The following is a 16,473-nucleotide window of genomic DNA, read 5'->3' on the forward strand; positions in this document are numbered from 1 at the left end:
AACTTTATTGATATTAGGAAAACCATTTAAATTTGGCTATTAACACCTTTAGTTATGGCTCGAAGCGTTGTTGAGAATTTGGTTCTTTTAACGAATTCTTAATTGACATCCCATCAAATATTATATAGCCTTCTGTGTAATATTTTGTCGTGTGCTTTACATAAGCTTTCTACTGAATACTTGGTCTCACATATATACACTATTTTATTTTTTCAGTAATTACTAAAATTATTTGTTATACATTTATAAACTAACAAAATATTAATTGAATACTCATAAATGAACCAGATCTATGTACGTGTTACAAAGCCGTAGTTGATTTGCACATATTTGAATTGAAAATAAAATTAATTATCCTAACCTAAAATTAAAATGACATTTTGATAAATATTTTCTATTTTGTATCATATCAGATAACCAAAATAGGAAAACTTACATTGTTTTGATTCTTTAGGGACCTTTTCTTAATTGGAACAATGTTGTCTGAACGAGTTGATGATGCCATGGGTGATTTGAAACAAGAAGCAAGATCAATATTCTTTAAGGAACCAGGTGGGAATGTGATGGGGAAATTAGGCAATATTAATAGCTCTCAAATGTAATCTAAAGAATCGTATTATCTATTAAAAGATTTAATGTGTTACCAAATATTCATAATAAGATTTAGATATCAAATAAATATGTAACCATACAACTGTATTAATGTAATTTGAATTGGACCAATAAAAAGACATGATACAGGACTGATAGATCCGATCCACAACAATAGAATCGCCCACTGGCGTGGACACATATACAGGAGTACCCAAGGACTCACAGGGAACACCGAGAAAATGAGCAAACAGAGATGAAACATATGAATATGTTGACCCTGGATCAAATAGTACCGAAGCATCCCTAACGCAGACAGAAATAATACTTGTGATCACGGCATCTAAGGTTACTACATCTGGTCTGGCTGGAAAGGCATAGAACCTAGCTGGAGCGCCACCTGACTGACCTCTACCTCTAGGACAGCCCCTACCCACCTACCCTCTACCTCTGGGCGGCCGGACGGCTGGTGCGGCAGCTGGTGCGGTTATCATAGGCTGATGACCCTGATGTACTTCCTTGCCCCGAAGTTTGGGACAAAACCTCTTCACTTGGCCAAGATCCTCGCATTTGAAACAAACCCTCGGAATGGTGGAATGCTGATCTGAAGTCTGACCCTGATGGCCTGAATACCCACTCGAGGAACCCTGAATAGCTGGTGGACGGTAGGAGCTCTCTGAAATGGCGTTATAATAGAGCCGCACTGGAGCACCCCGAGGAGGAGGCGGTGTTGGATATGTGGGCTTGCTAGACTGACCCCTCACAAACTGACCTCTTCCCCCAGACAGAGCACTACTGAACCCTCCAGAATATCAAAATCGCTTGTCCCTCGGCGTCTGCTCTTGGCTCCGCTGACGAACATCCTCGATCCTCCGAGCTATCTCCACAACTAGCTCGTAACAAGTCCCTATCTCAACCTCTCGAGCCATAGTGGCCTGGATACTAAAGTGCAACCCCACAACAAACCTCCGCACTCTCTGCATCAGTGGGGAGTATCATAAGCGCATGGCAAGACAACTCAGAGAATCTCGCCTCATAGTCGTTCACTGATATCTAGCCCTGCTAAAGCTGCTCGAACTGAAATCGCAACTTTTCTCTCTGAGAAGGTGGAATATATCTATCTAGAAAGAGGCGTGTGAATTGTTCCCAAGTCAAGGGAGGAGAACATGTTGTCCTGCCGAGCATATAGGACTTACACCATCTACGAGCCCTGGCCTCCAGCTGAAAGGTGGTAAAGTCCACACCGTGGGACTCCAATATCCTCATGTTGTGCAGTCTGTCCCTGCAACGATCAATAAATTCCTGGGGGTCTTCATGTCGCCATCTCCAAAGACAGGAGGATGTAGCCTGATCCATCTATCCAACAGCTTCTGCGGCTCGCCGGCCGCAGTTGGTCTGGGCTAAGGTATAGCCGCTGCAATTGGCTGAGCTCTGCCCACGGATAGTGCGCCTGAGGTCTGATATACGGCAGTTGCATGCCCTGGAGCCTGAGCGGTAGGGATATGTGCTCCCCCTCCCGCCTGAGATGTGGTTGGGTCTGCTGGAAATAAACCAGCCTGCGTCATAGAATCCATGAACTCCAGCATATGGCCCATGACCTCCTGGAATCCTGGTGCGGACATGAAATCCACTGTGGCCGTCTCCTCTACAGGCACCTCGCCCTACTCCTAAATAACCGGATCCTCCACTGGATCCACTGGTGGCACAACTGGAGAAACTCTAGGACACCCTCGTCCTCTACCACGAGCTGGAGACCTCCCTCGGACTCTCTCTAGGCCTCTAGCAATAGGGGGAGCAGCTCCTCCATGGTTAGGTACATCTTCCGTGCGCATTCTCACCATCTGTGAGAGAATAAGAGAAAGATACTTAGCACAAGATCAACTGGACGATAGGAGATGAAGAAAGAGTAGTTTCCTAACACTCTATAACCTCTCGAAGATAAATACGTATATCTCTGCATCGATCTGCAAGACTCCATTAGGCATGCTCATGACTTGTGGGACCTATGTGAACTTAGTGCTCTGATACCATGTTGTCACGACCCAATTTCTCCTATAGTCCGTGATGGCGCCCAACGTCGTCGCTAGGCAAGCCAATGGTGAACTAGCCATGTATTTATTCCTTTTAATACTTTCAAAGTGGTTGATTTTTATTTATTAAGTAAATAAGAAGTGGAAGATTTAATAAAGTAAAGTGTAAACTAATGAAAGAGCAAATACGGTAAAATAAATACTCAAAACTATAAAGTATTTACTAGCATGTTCCCAAGAACCAGTGTCACAAGTGTATGAACTACTAGTAGAATATACAAAACACCTATGCTACTGTCTGAAATAAGATAGACAGAAAGTAAATACAAAAGAGAGACTGCGGGTGCTGCAGAACGGACTCAGAGAGCAGCTCACCACTATGACTCAAGGTATCGGGAGTGCGCGCCTGAATGAATGCCAGATGAGAAGTGTAGCGTGAGTACATAAATAACATTTACCCAGTAAGTATCCAGTCTAACCTCGAAGAAGTAGTGACAAGGAATCGACATCGAAAACTTATTACGGGCCAATAATAAAAATGCAGAAATTCTAAATAGGCATGGAACACATGAATAATAATAATAACACAATAATCAGCATTGAATAAATGGTTCTTTAACTGATAGTCAATTTAAAATCTCTAATTGATACATGCTAACTTCAACAATTTCAGGCCATTAAATAAATCATAACCTCTCAAGTGATAAAAATAATATCAAGTGTATTCGGGCTCCAAGCATTTATCACGCACGATTTATGCCGAGGTCGTACGGCCCGATCAAGAATAATGTGTACATTGCTGAGGATCGAACGACACGAACCATAGATGCATCTATTAGACTGCGGAGGCGAACGGCCCGCTTCCATAAGAGTAGTGTTATCGTACTATCGAGGCGAACATGCCGATCCCATAAGAGTAGAGAAGTTTACCTCGCTCGCGGAAGTACTTGCGACGTGAGAGGCCATGGATTTCTCAAAGTTATTAAGTATTCCTCAATTCTTCAAAAAATAAGAAATCTAAGTCGAAAATTGCAACTTTAAAATCCCCAGTCTCAGCTCTATTCAAGATGATTAATATGCATAATAAACACAATAGTACAACTAAAGGCATGATGTGGATCTAAGTCTACCCAGACACCTCATGAAATATAGCTACGCATGGACTCTCGTCACCTACTGCGTACGTAGTTCCCCACACAAGTAATACACAATAAGATACACCTAAGGGGATGAGTTCCCTCTTATAAGGTTAGGCAAGAGACTTTCCTCGTTCTCAAGCTCACTTCCGGTCCACAAATCGCCTCTAAAGCCTCAACTTGGTGCTAAAATATCTGAAACTAGCCAAATATTATATAAATTAATCAATATACACTCACAAGTTCATAATTTAGCTATTAGAGAAATTACCCAACTCAAATTGGAAGATTCCTAAAATTCACCCCCGGGCCCACTATGCCCGGATTCTTGAATTTTTTTAAGATAAATATTACCCATAACCTCACGAACTCATATATATAATTTTTATCCAATTCCATAATCATTTTCGTGGTTAAATCCCATTTTTATCAAAATCTAGATTTTTCAACTAAACCCACAATTTCTACAGTTTATGTGTTAAGAATCTACCCAAAATGCATGTATTAAACTCCTATTGCGTAGAAATTACTTACCTCAAAGTGCTAGGTGAAAAGCCCTCTTCCAAGAGCTTTAAAATCGCCCAACAAGTGAAAGAAATGAACCAAAAAGCCTGAGTCCCGACATTAAATGGACCTCACTGCCTCCAGCGATTTCTGCTTCTGCGGACCTTGGGTCGTATCTGCGACACCTCACATGCGAAAAATCCATCACAGGTGCAGTCCTAGCCCAGGTTGCCTCCCTTCGCTTCTGCGGACAAGTTTTCGCTTCTGCGAACCCGCTTCTGCGGAAAGCCTGTCGCACCAGCGACCCACGCCTGGCTGTCCTCTTTCCGCTTCTGCGACGCCTTCTGCGCATCTGTGGGCTCGCAAATGCGGTCAAGCCCTCGCACCTGTGCCACTGCCCCCTTCAACTCCAGGCCGCTTCTGCAGGCCACTACCCGCTTTTGCTGTCGCGCACCTGCGCCCCCCACGTCCGCACCTGCGGTCAGCCAGTCACTTCTGCGGTGCCGCACCTGCGGCCAATTCTTCATAGGTACGAATGCACCAGAACCCTTGCTACTTCAGCAAATTCTTCCAAGTCCAAACATGTTCCGCACATCGTCTGAATAGAACCCGAGGCCCCCGAGACCTCTTCCAAACATACCAACAAGTTCGTAATCATAAAACGGACTCGCTCAAACCCTCGAAACACGTAAAACAACATCAAAACTAAGGATTACAGCCCAAACCAAATCAAATCAACGTATGGACTTCAAGTTCTTCCAACTTACTCCGAACGCGCCGAATCATGCCTAAACTACCCGGAACGACACTAAATTTTGCGTGTAAGTCATAAATCACCATACGAAACTATTCCCAAGCTCGAAATCCCAAACGGACCTCGATAACACCAAAACCTACTCCAACCAAACTTAAAGAACTTGAAAACCTTCAATGCTCCAACTATCAACATTAAGCGTCGAAACGCTCTCGGGTCATCCGAAACCCGATATGAACACACTCCCAAGTCTGAAATCATCATACGAATCTATTAGGATCGTCAAATCCCGTTTCCAAGGTCGTTTACTCAAAACATTGATTCAAGTCAAACTTAACCATTTTGTACTTTTGCCACGTGCTTTGCACATGCTTTACACAAGCTTTGTTCTGTAAACTTTGTATAATAAGTATTGCTTTTTTTTTTTGTACTATTGTTATATAAATTATAAAAGAATTGAAACAAAAAGATATAAATAAAAAGGACTACTATAACGGAAAAAATAAGAAGAGAGACAAACACGCAAAATATGCATAAAATAAAAAAGTACAAAAATTCGAAACTCTCGCAACATATTGCTTAATTAAAGAAATCAAGAGGACTTATTGCAATCACTATTAATGTTTGTCCCCTTTCCCTGATCATGGGAAACAAGAAATATAAATAAAACTAAGTTTAGTAATTCAACACCATTACCACGTATGGTGAAAAAAATACTAAATACTTAATATTTATTGTTTAGAGAAATACAAAACGCTTGTTCTACCATGTTTTTATCAATCATCCTCTGGTGGAGGAAAGTTGAGATCTGGCACACGGTACTTCTTCCTATTGTCTACTAATTTCAAACCAGGAACATTCTCGCCATTACGTCTAGTAGGACTTGGTTCTGGGGCAGCCTCCTCTTTTCCTTGCGATGCAACTTGTTTTTTTCCTTTTTCCTTGGCAACCTCTTTTAGTGGCTGAACATTAGCAGATTCATTATATGCGCCTTCCTTTTTGTGGCTTGGCTGGGAGCTCATATACCCAACCAAGGATTTGGGTGAATGAATATCTTTTCCACTACGCACTAAATACTCTCCATTCCAAGGAAAGTTAAGAGGATGCGGCACATTTAGCAGTTGAACATTGCATGGTTGTAGAATACGGCTTCCTCCACTGAACACATCGTATGACCGCTTCTGCAAGAGGCTAGGAGCGACATTAACATTTCGAGGAATGCCACCTAAAGTGACACTTGCCTTGCTACTAATGTGAGTGTCACTTGTGGCACCTACCACTACTCCACTAGTAGGAGGAGTGGGACTTAGGGAAGCAAGTGGAGTAATAGCACTCTCAGTGGGGCTGAGAATAGGCGAAGGTTTTTCATGTTGTTTTTCATCAATGCCACTTTTGTTCTTCATATTCAAAGAGGAAAAAAATATATTATCATAGGCAAAATAGAAATAGTTCAAGCATTCGGAACAAATTAACTTTATTGATATAAGAAAAACCATTTAAATTTGGCTAGTAACACCTTTAGTTATGGCTCGAAGCGTTGTTTAGATTTGGTTTTTTTAACGAATTCTTAATTGTCATCCCATCAAATATTATATAGCCTTCTACGTACTATTTTGTCGTGTACTTTACATAAGCTTTCTACTGTATACTTCGTCTCACATATATACATTATTTTATTTTTTCAGTAATTACTAAAATTATTTGTTATACATTTATAAACTAACAAAATATTAATTGAGTACTCATAAATGAACCAGATCTATGTACGTGTTACAAAGCCGTAGTTGATTTGCACATATTTGAATTGAAAATAAAATTAATTATCCTAACCTAAAATTAAAATGACATTTTGATAAATATTTTCTATATAGTATCATATCAGATAACCAAAATAGGAAAACTTACATTGTTTTGATTCTTAAGGGACCTTTTCTTAATTGGAACCGTGTTGTTTGAACCTGTTGATGATGCCATGGGTGATTTGAAACAAGAAGCAAGATCAATATTCTTTAAGGAACCATGTGCAAATGTGATGGGGAAATTAGGCAATATTAATAGCTCTCAAATGTAATTTAAAGAATTGTATTATCTATTAAAAGATTTAATGTGTTACCAAATATGCATAATAAGATTTAGATATCAAATAAATATGTAACCATACAACTGTATCAATGTAATCTGAATTGGTATAGAAATTTAGTCAGTTTATAATTTGTTGAAACTGCTTACCATGAGTAAGGAATATAGCTTGACGAATTGAATTACAACTCAGACATGTATTTGCACACAAAATGTGTAGATTCTAAATTTGTGAGTTAAAATGCTTTAGCCAGTAATATTACTAATATATGTTATAATTGAGAATGATTTAACGACAATTATTACGCCTCAATTAAAAAATATTATTAGGGCTAACTTTATATGAATCCTTTGTATCATCTCTGCTCCATCTGGGCTTTTTCATTTCCCCACATTTAATAATGTGTCTTTAGAAGAAAATTAGGATTTTCTGAAAATAGGAATGCTCCAAATATCATACATATACTAAATGTATCAAACTAAACTTAGAAGACTTCACTCAAACAATGTACATAATGTGACTGTACCAACTAATAAGTAACCTTATTCCCAATATCTCACCTAGCTATACTTTGTCTCCACTATATTGTCTTCTTTACTTTGCTGAATCGACAAGGTTTCCAAGAAATCGCAAATCTTTAAAACCAGTTTGATTCCCTGATTTTAGGTCTATATAGTTCTAACACTTTCAATGATCATATTGTCACACCTATGACAGGATCACCTAACCATCTTAGATAACATTCTCTCTTTTTTTTCTTTTAATATGTGCTACTTGCACCTTCTGTCGTTTGTTATCTCTAAACTTGTTTAATCTTATATAATCGCATATTCATCTTAATATACTAATCTTGTGGATGTGTTGATCCTTAGATACCCAACATTCACTTCCGTATAGCATCATGCCTTAATATATTTTATTTCAATCCCAACATATATAGATGTTATTTTCATTGATTATGCACTTAAACTTGGCCAAATTTTTATTGTCGTGCTAGTATGTACCGTAACAAAAATATTCACCGCTAATCTTTAAAAAATAATCAGATGTAATGAAAGAACTGAAAAAGAGATTTTAGGTCTATGTACCAAACGTTTGTGGTTGATCAGAATTTTTGTGTTCTAGATATAAATTATTGTGTTTTAGACTTCAATGATAAGTAATTTTTGACTGACTCAAAAGTTATTAGACAATTAATTTTAAATGTTGAAATTAATTATCACAATGAATTTAAGTTATATACACCGAACAGTACACTACGTCACTGCTTCTACGCTTGAAAGAGAGAACGCTTAATTCTTTTGACAAAAAATTACAATTATCAAAAGAATATAAGAACGAAAGCTTGAAACCTATATGATGGAAATTACACTCAATAGTTCGCATTTGAGATGATGCATATGAAACGATATTGACATTTCTAAGTGGAAATATTTTCAAAATAATATTTTTTAATTCTTTTTATCAATCCTCACCAGTGATTGGTGCAATGTCTATATACAGAGGCGGATGTAGTATATACTCGATTGGTTCAATTGAACCCATAACTTTCGACACGGAGTGAAAATTTATATGTAAAAAATTATTAAAATTACAAAAATAATAGAGATGAACCCATAACTTTAAAAATATAATGGGTTCAATGCTAAAAAATTTAAAAGTTGAACCCATAGAGTTTAAATCCTGGATCCGCCTCTGCTTCAGTTGGTTCTGCCACAAGATTGAAGTGAACCGTGGATCTCTGAAACGATTAATTAATCGAAGTTACTAGATGGAAAATAAAATATATCGTAATATTGGAGATGCAATAAACCTAGCACGAAGAACTCCTTTTATACTTTCCTTGAGTCGTTTCATTCTGTCCACGTCCCCAGTGTCTCATTGTTCAAGAAATTAAATGAACAAATTAACTTTTAAAGCAAAATAAAAATACAGAAAAAATTTTTTTGCTCTAAGTAGTCTAACTAAGGAACTTGGTAACTTTGAATTGTGACTGCTGAGTACATGCACATGATGATCTTTTCTAATAGACTTTTTGTACTGTGTTTATATGCTTGGAATAATAATTGTCCCAATAATAATTTGCTCGGCAGTCCAACTAACAATGAAAATTCTGGACTTGGTTTTCGAGTATACATCAAAAAATGAAAATCACATTCGTGAAAGTAATAAGGAGAACAAGTTACAAATTCCATAATTTAGACGGAAAAGATATTTTGATGCGGTTAGAGTAGCAAGTCCTTCCCTAAGACTAATAATAGGAGTTTAAGTTAAATATAATCATAGTGTAAAGAGATTTTATATTATTAATATATTTAATATGTTGTACCTGGTAACTTATCTTATATTCATGTTACTAATTTGACTTTTTATGAATAGTTAGCTTTTAAATAATATGATAATGTAAAATTAATTTTACACCGTTATCCTAAGCTAATGCAATGATACTTATAGTTAGGGGTGTACAAAGAAAACCGACACCGCACCAAACCGATAATTCGAGTCAAACCAAGGGAAAAAATCCGACTATGGTTTGGTTTGATTTGATATTAGAAAAAACAAACCGACCAGAATTGGTTTGATTTGATTTTAACTAAAAAAAAAGTCAAACCGAAATCAAATCAACCCGACATTACATGTATACAAGTTTTCAAACTATTTTATACATAAAAATAATTATTGTAATATAATTTATAAATATTATTTAAACTTTTTAATAGTTCTCTCTTTTAATGTATTATTTCAAGTTTGGACTTAGAATTTTTGAATGGTCAAGTATATTTTATAGCCCATAAAAGTTAGTGACTCAAATAAAACCCAAAGCAAAATCAAATCAATATCAATGCTAACAAAACAAATTCAATTCAATACTAGGAATGACAATAGTATTGAATATTTATTATTTTAGTTTTGCATTGATTTAGATAGTGAAAATGCATAACTTACTTTTAATATTATTTAGTCATATAATTAATACTTAGTACTTATTAGTCGTACTTATTTTAACATGACTTAGTACTTTTAGATTATGTTTATTTTTATTATGGCTTATTAATTAGCAATATTTATCTTATGCGACTTGTTGAATATTTTAGTATAATCATAACTCATCTCACATTATTTTGTATTATTTAATTGGGTTCCATCTTATATATATATATATATATATATATATAATTTTATCCTACTAGGACCAAAGAAATATTAGAACACAAATTATAATTTTTATGCTATGAAGATTTTGTCGGAAAAAAATCTGAAAAACTCGAAAAATTCGAAAAATCCAAGAAATACCGCGATTGAAAAATTCGACTTTTGTTAGTTTGATTTATAAATTTAAAAATTCGAGACAATTAATTTGATTTGATAATTAAAAAATTCGAACCAACTCGCGTTATGTACACCCCTACACATAGTTGCCACTTGCCAGCACGTTCAAAATACTTAGGACGATATAGGCAAACATGACACGGCAGCGGAAACATTAATTGCATATTTGCAGAAATTACAAGCCTATATTAATATCTAGGGTGTAATACATAATTACACGTGTAATGCCACTAGATTATTTAGTCATGAAAAATTACAAGGAGCAGTTCCTGATTTTGAAGGTGGACATTTTCCCAAGGAATCAGTGTCTAAACTTGAAAAAGCTGTGGCTTCTCTGAGAAAACAATATCGCGATTGAAATACTTCACTATCGCTGTTTGAGAAACCCTTTTGGAGGAGAGGATTCTTTTGATTTGTTTTTTTCATCATTTGTACTTTTGTACTACTGACTAGAAATGAAAGCCCGTGCATCCCAACATTTGATTAAATAATTTAGTGTGAAAATAGCACGGGCTTGCCAACTTTTGGACTAGAAATTAAAAAATAATCAATGTTTACAAAATCATTTAAAATAATCACTATTTTGCTGCAACACGAAAAGTTCCAGCATAATATACTGGAGATTGGAGTACATGTGTATAAACTTCCAGCATATTATGTTAGATCGGTATATTATATCGGAACTCCAGTATATTATGTTGGAACCTCAGTATATTATATTGGAAATCCAATATATTATGATGGAAACTCAGTATATTATGCTGAAATTCCAAGATGCACAAACGAAAAAGGGCTAAAAAAAAGGACGAAAAAATTTCATATATAAAAAGAGCGGTACACTGAACATGAACCCAATATCAAAAAACTAAAGAAACACCAGGAATCTACCCTAGGATCCAACCTGCCAGCTTTCTTCTCTTATGATATTTCGAATAACGAGAAAGTAAAATAATGGGGAATATAATGGAGCGGACTAATACTCTATTCGAGTAGAGGAAGAATCTTTATTAAATAGGATGCCTCACAAGCGCCGAGGGGCTAACCGTCATATTCTCAATCGGCTTTGCCTCGCTGCATACTTTGCTGGAAGTTCACATGTAAAAAATTCGAATTGTATATTATGCTGTAATATTTTTCGGATTTTGAACAGTATTTTCGTTCAGATTTATCTTTACATGAAAAGTGACTAAATTTCGATTACTTTGAAACTGTGGCTATTTTTCAATTACCACTTGCAAATCTAGCTATTTTTGAATTTCATCAAAATTTAGTTCACGTCTAAATAAGGTTTCAAAACATATGGTTATAGATAACCTTCAAATTCATAGAACCTGTATATAAGCATTATAACCAGGAGTATCAAAATTATTTATTTGACTTGAAACTTCTAACTTCAAAAAATGTTAGTACCCATCAAAATGAGCACCATGACATATAATAAGATTCGAGGAACCTAACCAACACCCTGCAATCATATAAGGAGCATTACTTCAAATACTATTTCTAGAAATATTATTTCAATGAAAATGTATGAGTGATGAATTTAAAATATCTATGATGGTATACATTTGCATAAGGTGCTTCAGTCTCTTCACGAACTGTAACTAAAAGAAGCTACGGACAAAAGTTTAGGGTGGTGAATCTAAAAAACATAGGAAGAAATATAGTTGCACAAAAGGTGCTTGTTTCCTAAAGAATTATAATTTTAAAAAACTACTAACGGAAGTGCAAACGAAAGCATTCAGTACTCTCAAATGGTGAAGGCTTCTCTTAGGATGTAACTTAACTGCCCTGCTAAAGTATGTGGATTCCTCCTTCAATCCAACTTATCCCATATGATATCCTACCACAGTGGCACCTGAACACTTAGACATTAGATTTTCTGTCCTTAATCAATTATTATACATTTTATTTTAGTTTCTTCTTTAATTTCTTCATTTTTCATGAGTAGCTAAACCCTTAGCTAGGGTTGTAACCCAACCCTAGTATGGGTACTTAATGGGTGATTGATTTAGGCCTTATTTATGATTAGGTATATGATATTTAGCCTAGTTCTTGCTTGAATCTGCGAATTATGGTTGCAAATATTGATTCATGCCTAATTGACTTAGTCTATACTTGAGGAAGTGAGACTTAGTCTAGGAAAACTTGGCTAACAAGAAATTGGAGTGAACTCAAGAAATTGATAGCCCCAATTAAAGGGTCGAATCTAGATATAGTAAGACCCGGCTTGAGCATTTATCACTTATTTCGTGAGATACCCATTTGGATTTGAGAAAGCCAAATTGGGCAAAATTACTCAAACTATCGAGAGGTATAGAGTGAGTAATTGCGTGTGATTGCTATATTGTATCCCGATCAATCAAATATACCCTAAAGCTATAAATTCGTTAGGTAATCAACTAGGCGGAAGTCGTAACCCTAGATCTTTTATAACTTGAAAAACAACCAAAACCAAAAACATTGTCTCTTGGCTTTACAATTACAAGCATTAGCATAAAAGTAGAAGTAGAAATAACAATTGAAAATGTGGAAGTGTAATCTTAGGCATGTCATATATTCACACTAGGTATATACCTAATCCCACATCAAGCTCCATGTGGAATCGACCCCGACTTGCGTTGAGTTTTTATTATTACATCGACCGCCTCGCAACCTAAATTAGTGGTGTGAGTTTGGGCGGTATAAATTTTTGGCGTCATTGCCGGGGAGCTAAAAATGGATTTAGCTATATATTTGGTTTTTTGTGTGACTTATCTTCTTTTCCTTCCGGGTTACTAACCTTTTTGTGAATCGATTGCAGGTACAAAAATGGCTCTCAACAGTGAACCTCTCGAAAATATGCCTTTGGGGGATGTGGACGTGGAAAATGACCTAGTTGAAGAGGTTCCTCTTGAACCTCAAGCAAATAGACGAGGCCAACCGCCTCAAGACAACATTCCCATTCCTCCCCCAAATCCACCAAGAGCGGCTCCATATCGGGTGTTGCCGAACTAGGGGTACGTAAGTGCCATAGTCCCGCCCCGCATTAGGGCGGGAAACTTTCAAATCACAAATGTTTCTTACATTGCTTGAGCAACGGGGATTCTTCACCGGGGCTCCGAATCAAAATGCGTACAAGCACTTGAAAGGATTTGTGGACACAAAGTTTCCGAGGATGCTTTAAGGTTGAGACTATTTCCTTTTTCTCTACGGGAGAAAGCCTTGGACTGGTTAGAAAGATTTCCAAACCATTCTATCCATACATCGGATGAATTGGCGGAAAAAATTATTGCCAAGCTCTTTTCTCCCGGGCATATGGCTACTCTTAGAGACGAGATTCTAGCATTCAAATAAGAATCTAATGAGCCTTTGCACGAGATATGGGAAAGGTACCGCACTATGATGAAAGAGTGCCTGAATAATAACATGACCGAGGCTATGATTCAACAAACCTTCTACAGACAAATCAATGTGTGGTAAATCAACTCGCCGGTGGAAATTTCATGACCACGCCATATGACGAAGCGTGTGAAATCTTAGATGCAATGGCGGATACCTCATCGGCATAGCAAAGTAGAGCCAATGTTCCTCAAGGTGACCCAAATTTCATTCACCTACACAAAGAACTACATGATCATGGGCAAGTTATTGCCGAGTTAGCGACAACAATGAATCAATTGGCCAAAGCTCAGCTTCAAAAAGTTCAAGGGCCGAAGCAAGTGAATGCGATGGAATTGTGAATATGATGATGAACAAGAGACGGCAAAAAGGTCAATAAGTGCAAAACCGTCCTGAGCAATTTGTGCAAGATGATAGTGGGTATGACCAAGGTGATTCGTATAATGAGCAAGAAGAAGAAGTGCAATATGTTAACAATTATCAAGGCTAAATAAATAATGCTCAAGGCCAACATCAACAACAAAGGCGATCACAAGGAAATCAAGGAAATTGGAACAATCAAGGCCACCAAGGCGATTGGAGTGGTAGTAACAACAATTAAGGTAATTGGAGGGAATAACAATAATCAAGGCAATTGGAATAATCAAGGTAACCAAGGCAATTGGGGAGGCAATAATATAGGCAATTGGGGTAGCAACAACCAAGGGGGTTGGAATAATAATAACCAAGGGAATCGGGGGCCGGTCTCTCAAAGGCCACCGATGTATCAACAACCAAACAACCCGCCTCCTTATCCGTCTCAAGGTTCTATTTCTTCCGACAATAAGATGGGACGGATTGAAAATATGTTCAAATAAATGATGGAGAAAAATGCCGACTTCGATGCTCAATTAGCCTCTCACAACACTTCAATCCGCAATTTGGAAGTTAAATTGGGACAAATCTCGCAAGCTTTAAACATTCGTCCTAAGGGGGCACTACCTAGTGATACAGTGGTGAACCCGAAGGGTAGGAACAACACGGGACATGCCATGGCCATAACAACAAGGAGTGGAAGAGGTGGATATGCAACCACCTCAAATCAAAGACGAATTGTGGATGATGATGTAGTGGTCCAAGAAGATGAGATTCCAATATGGTTCAAGCTAATTAAGAAGTGAGAATTTATATTGATGAGAAGGTATAGGAGACCCAAGAAGAAGTGAACCCGTCTAGGGAACACGTGATTGACATACCAGAACCGGTAGTGCCAAAAGCCAAGGCACCAATATCAAGGCCTCCTCCTCCATACCCTCAAAGGAGCGCCAAGAAAAATAGTGAGAACCAATTCAAGAAGTTTATTTACATGATGAAGAGCTTATCCATTAATGTGCCATTGGTTGAGGCATTGGAACAAATGCCCGGTTATGCTAAGTTCATGAAAGATTTGGTGACAAAGAAAAGATCAATGAATTGTGAGACTATAAAGATGACACATCAAGTGAGTGTTATTGTGCACTCGATGGCTCCAAAATTGGAAGATCCTTACGCTTTCACAATTCCTTGCACTATTGGAAGCGCCGACTTTGCCAAAGCTCTATGTGATCTAGGGGCAAGTATCAACTTGATGCCCTACTTGGTGTTTAAAACTTTTGAGAATTGGGCAACCAAGACCCACATCTATGAGTTTACAAATGGCGGATCGTACTATGAAGAGACTATTGGGTATTATTGATGATGTGTTGGTTCGTGTTGATAGTTCATCCTCCCGGCGGACTTTGTGATTCATGATTGCAAAGTGGACTATGAGGTGCCTATTATCTTGGGTAAGCCTTTCCTTGCTACGGGGAAGGATCATGTTGATATGGAAGCTGGTGAGCTCATCTTTCGGATGGAAGATGAAAAGGTGGTTTTCCATGTGTGCAAATCTATGAGGCAGCCGAATAGCAACGAAGTTTGTTCGTTTGTGGACTTAGTGACCGAGGTGATTGTTGATGATGCTAGTGCCATGATGAATGTTGATGATACTTTGTAGGTCGTATTGCTTAATCATAATGATGATGAGAAGGATGGCTATGTGGAATATGTAAATGCATTACAAGGAATGGGGTCGTATACTTATGAACCCCAAAAATTGTCCTTAGATCTTGAGAACCGGAAGACTCATCCAACAAAGCCCTCAATTGAGGATCCTCCCAATTTCGAGCTAAAGCCTTTGCCTTTACATATCAAGTATGAGTTTCTTGGACCATGTGCTATTTTACCTGTTATTCTTTCCTCTTGCTTGACTAACGTGCAGATAGATTCTACTTTGGCGGTGCTCCAAAAGAGGAAGAAATCTATAGGATGGACATTGGCGGAAATTCGGGGTATAAGCCCCGCCTTTTGCATGCACAAGATTATTTTGGAGGAGGACGCCAAACCCTCCATTGAACATCAAAGAAGATTAAATGAAGAATTGCAAGAGGTGGTAAAGAATGAGATCATAAAGAGGTTGGATGCCGGGGTAGTTTACCCCATTTTCGATAGCTCGAGGACCTCTCCGGTGCAACGTGTCCCAATGAAAGGGGGCATGACTATGGTCACCAATGACAAGAATGAATTGATTCCTACAAGAACGGTGACCGGGTGGAGAGTGTGCATGGACTATCGGAAGCTCAACAAAGTCACTCGGAAAGATCATTTTCC

The sequence above is a fragment of the Nicotiana tabacum genome, chromosome 17 (genome assembly GCF_000715075.1).
Source record: "Nicotiana tabacum cultivar K326 chromosome 17, ASM71507v2, whole genome shotgun sequence".
NCBI classification, from domain to species: domain Eukaryota; kingdom Viridiplantae; phylum Streptophyta; class Magnoliopsida; order Solanales; family Solanaceae; genus Nicotiana; species Nicotiana tabacum.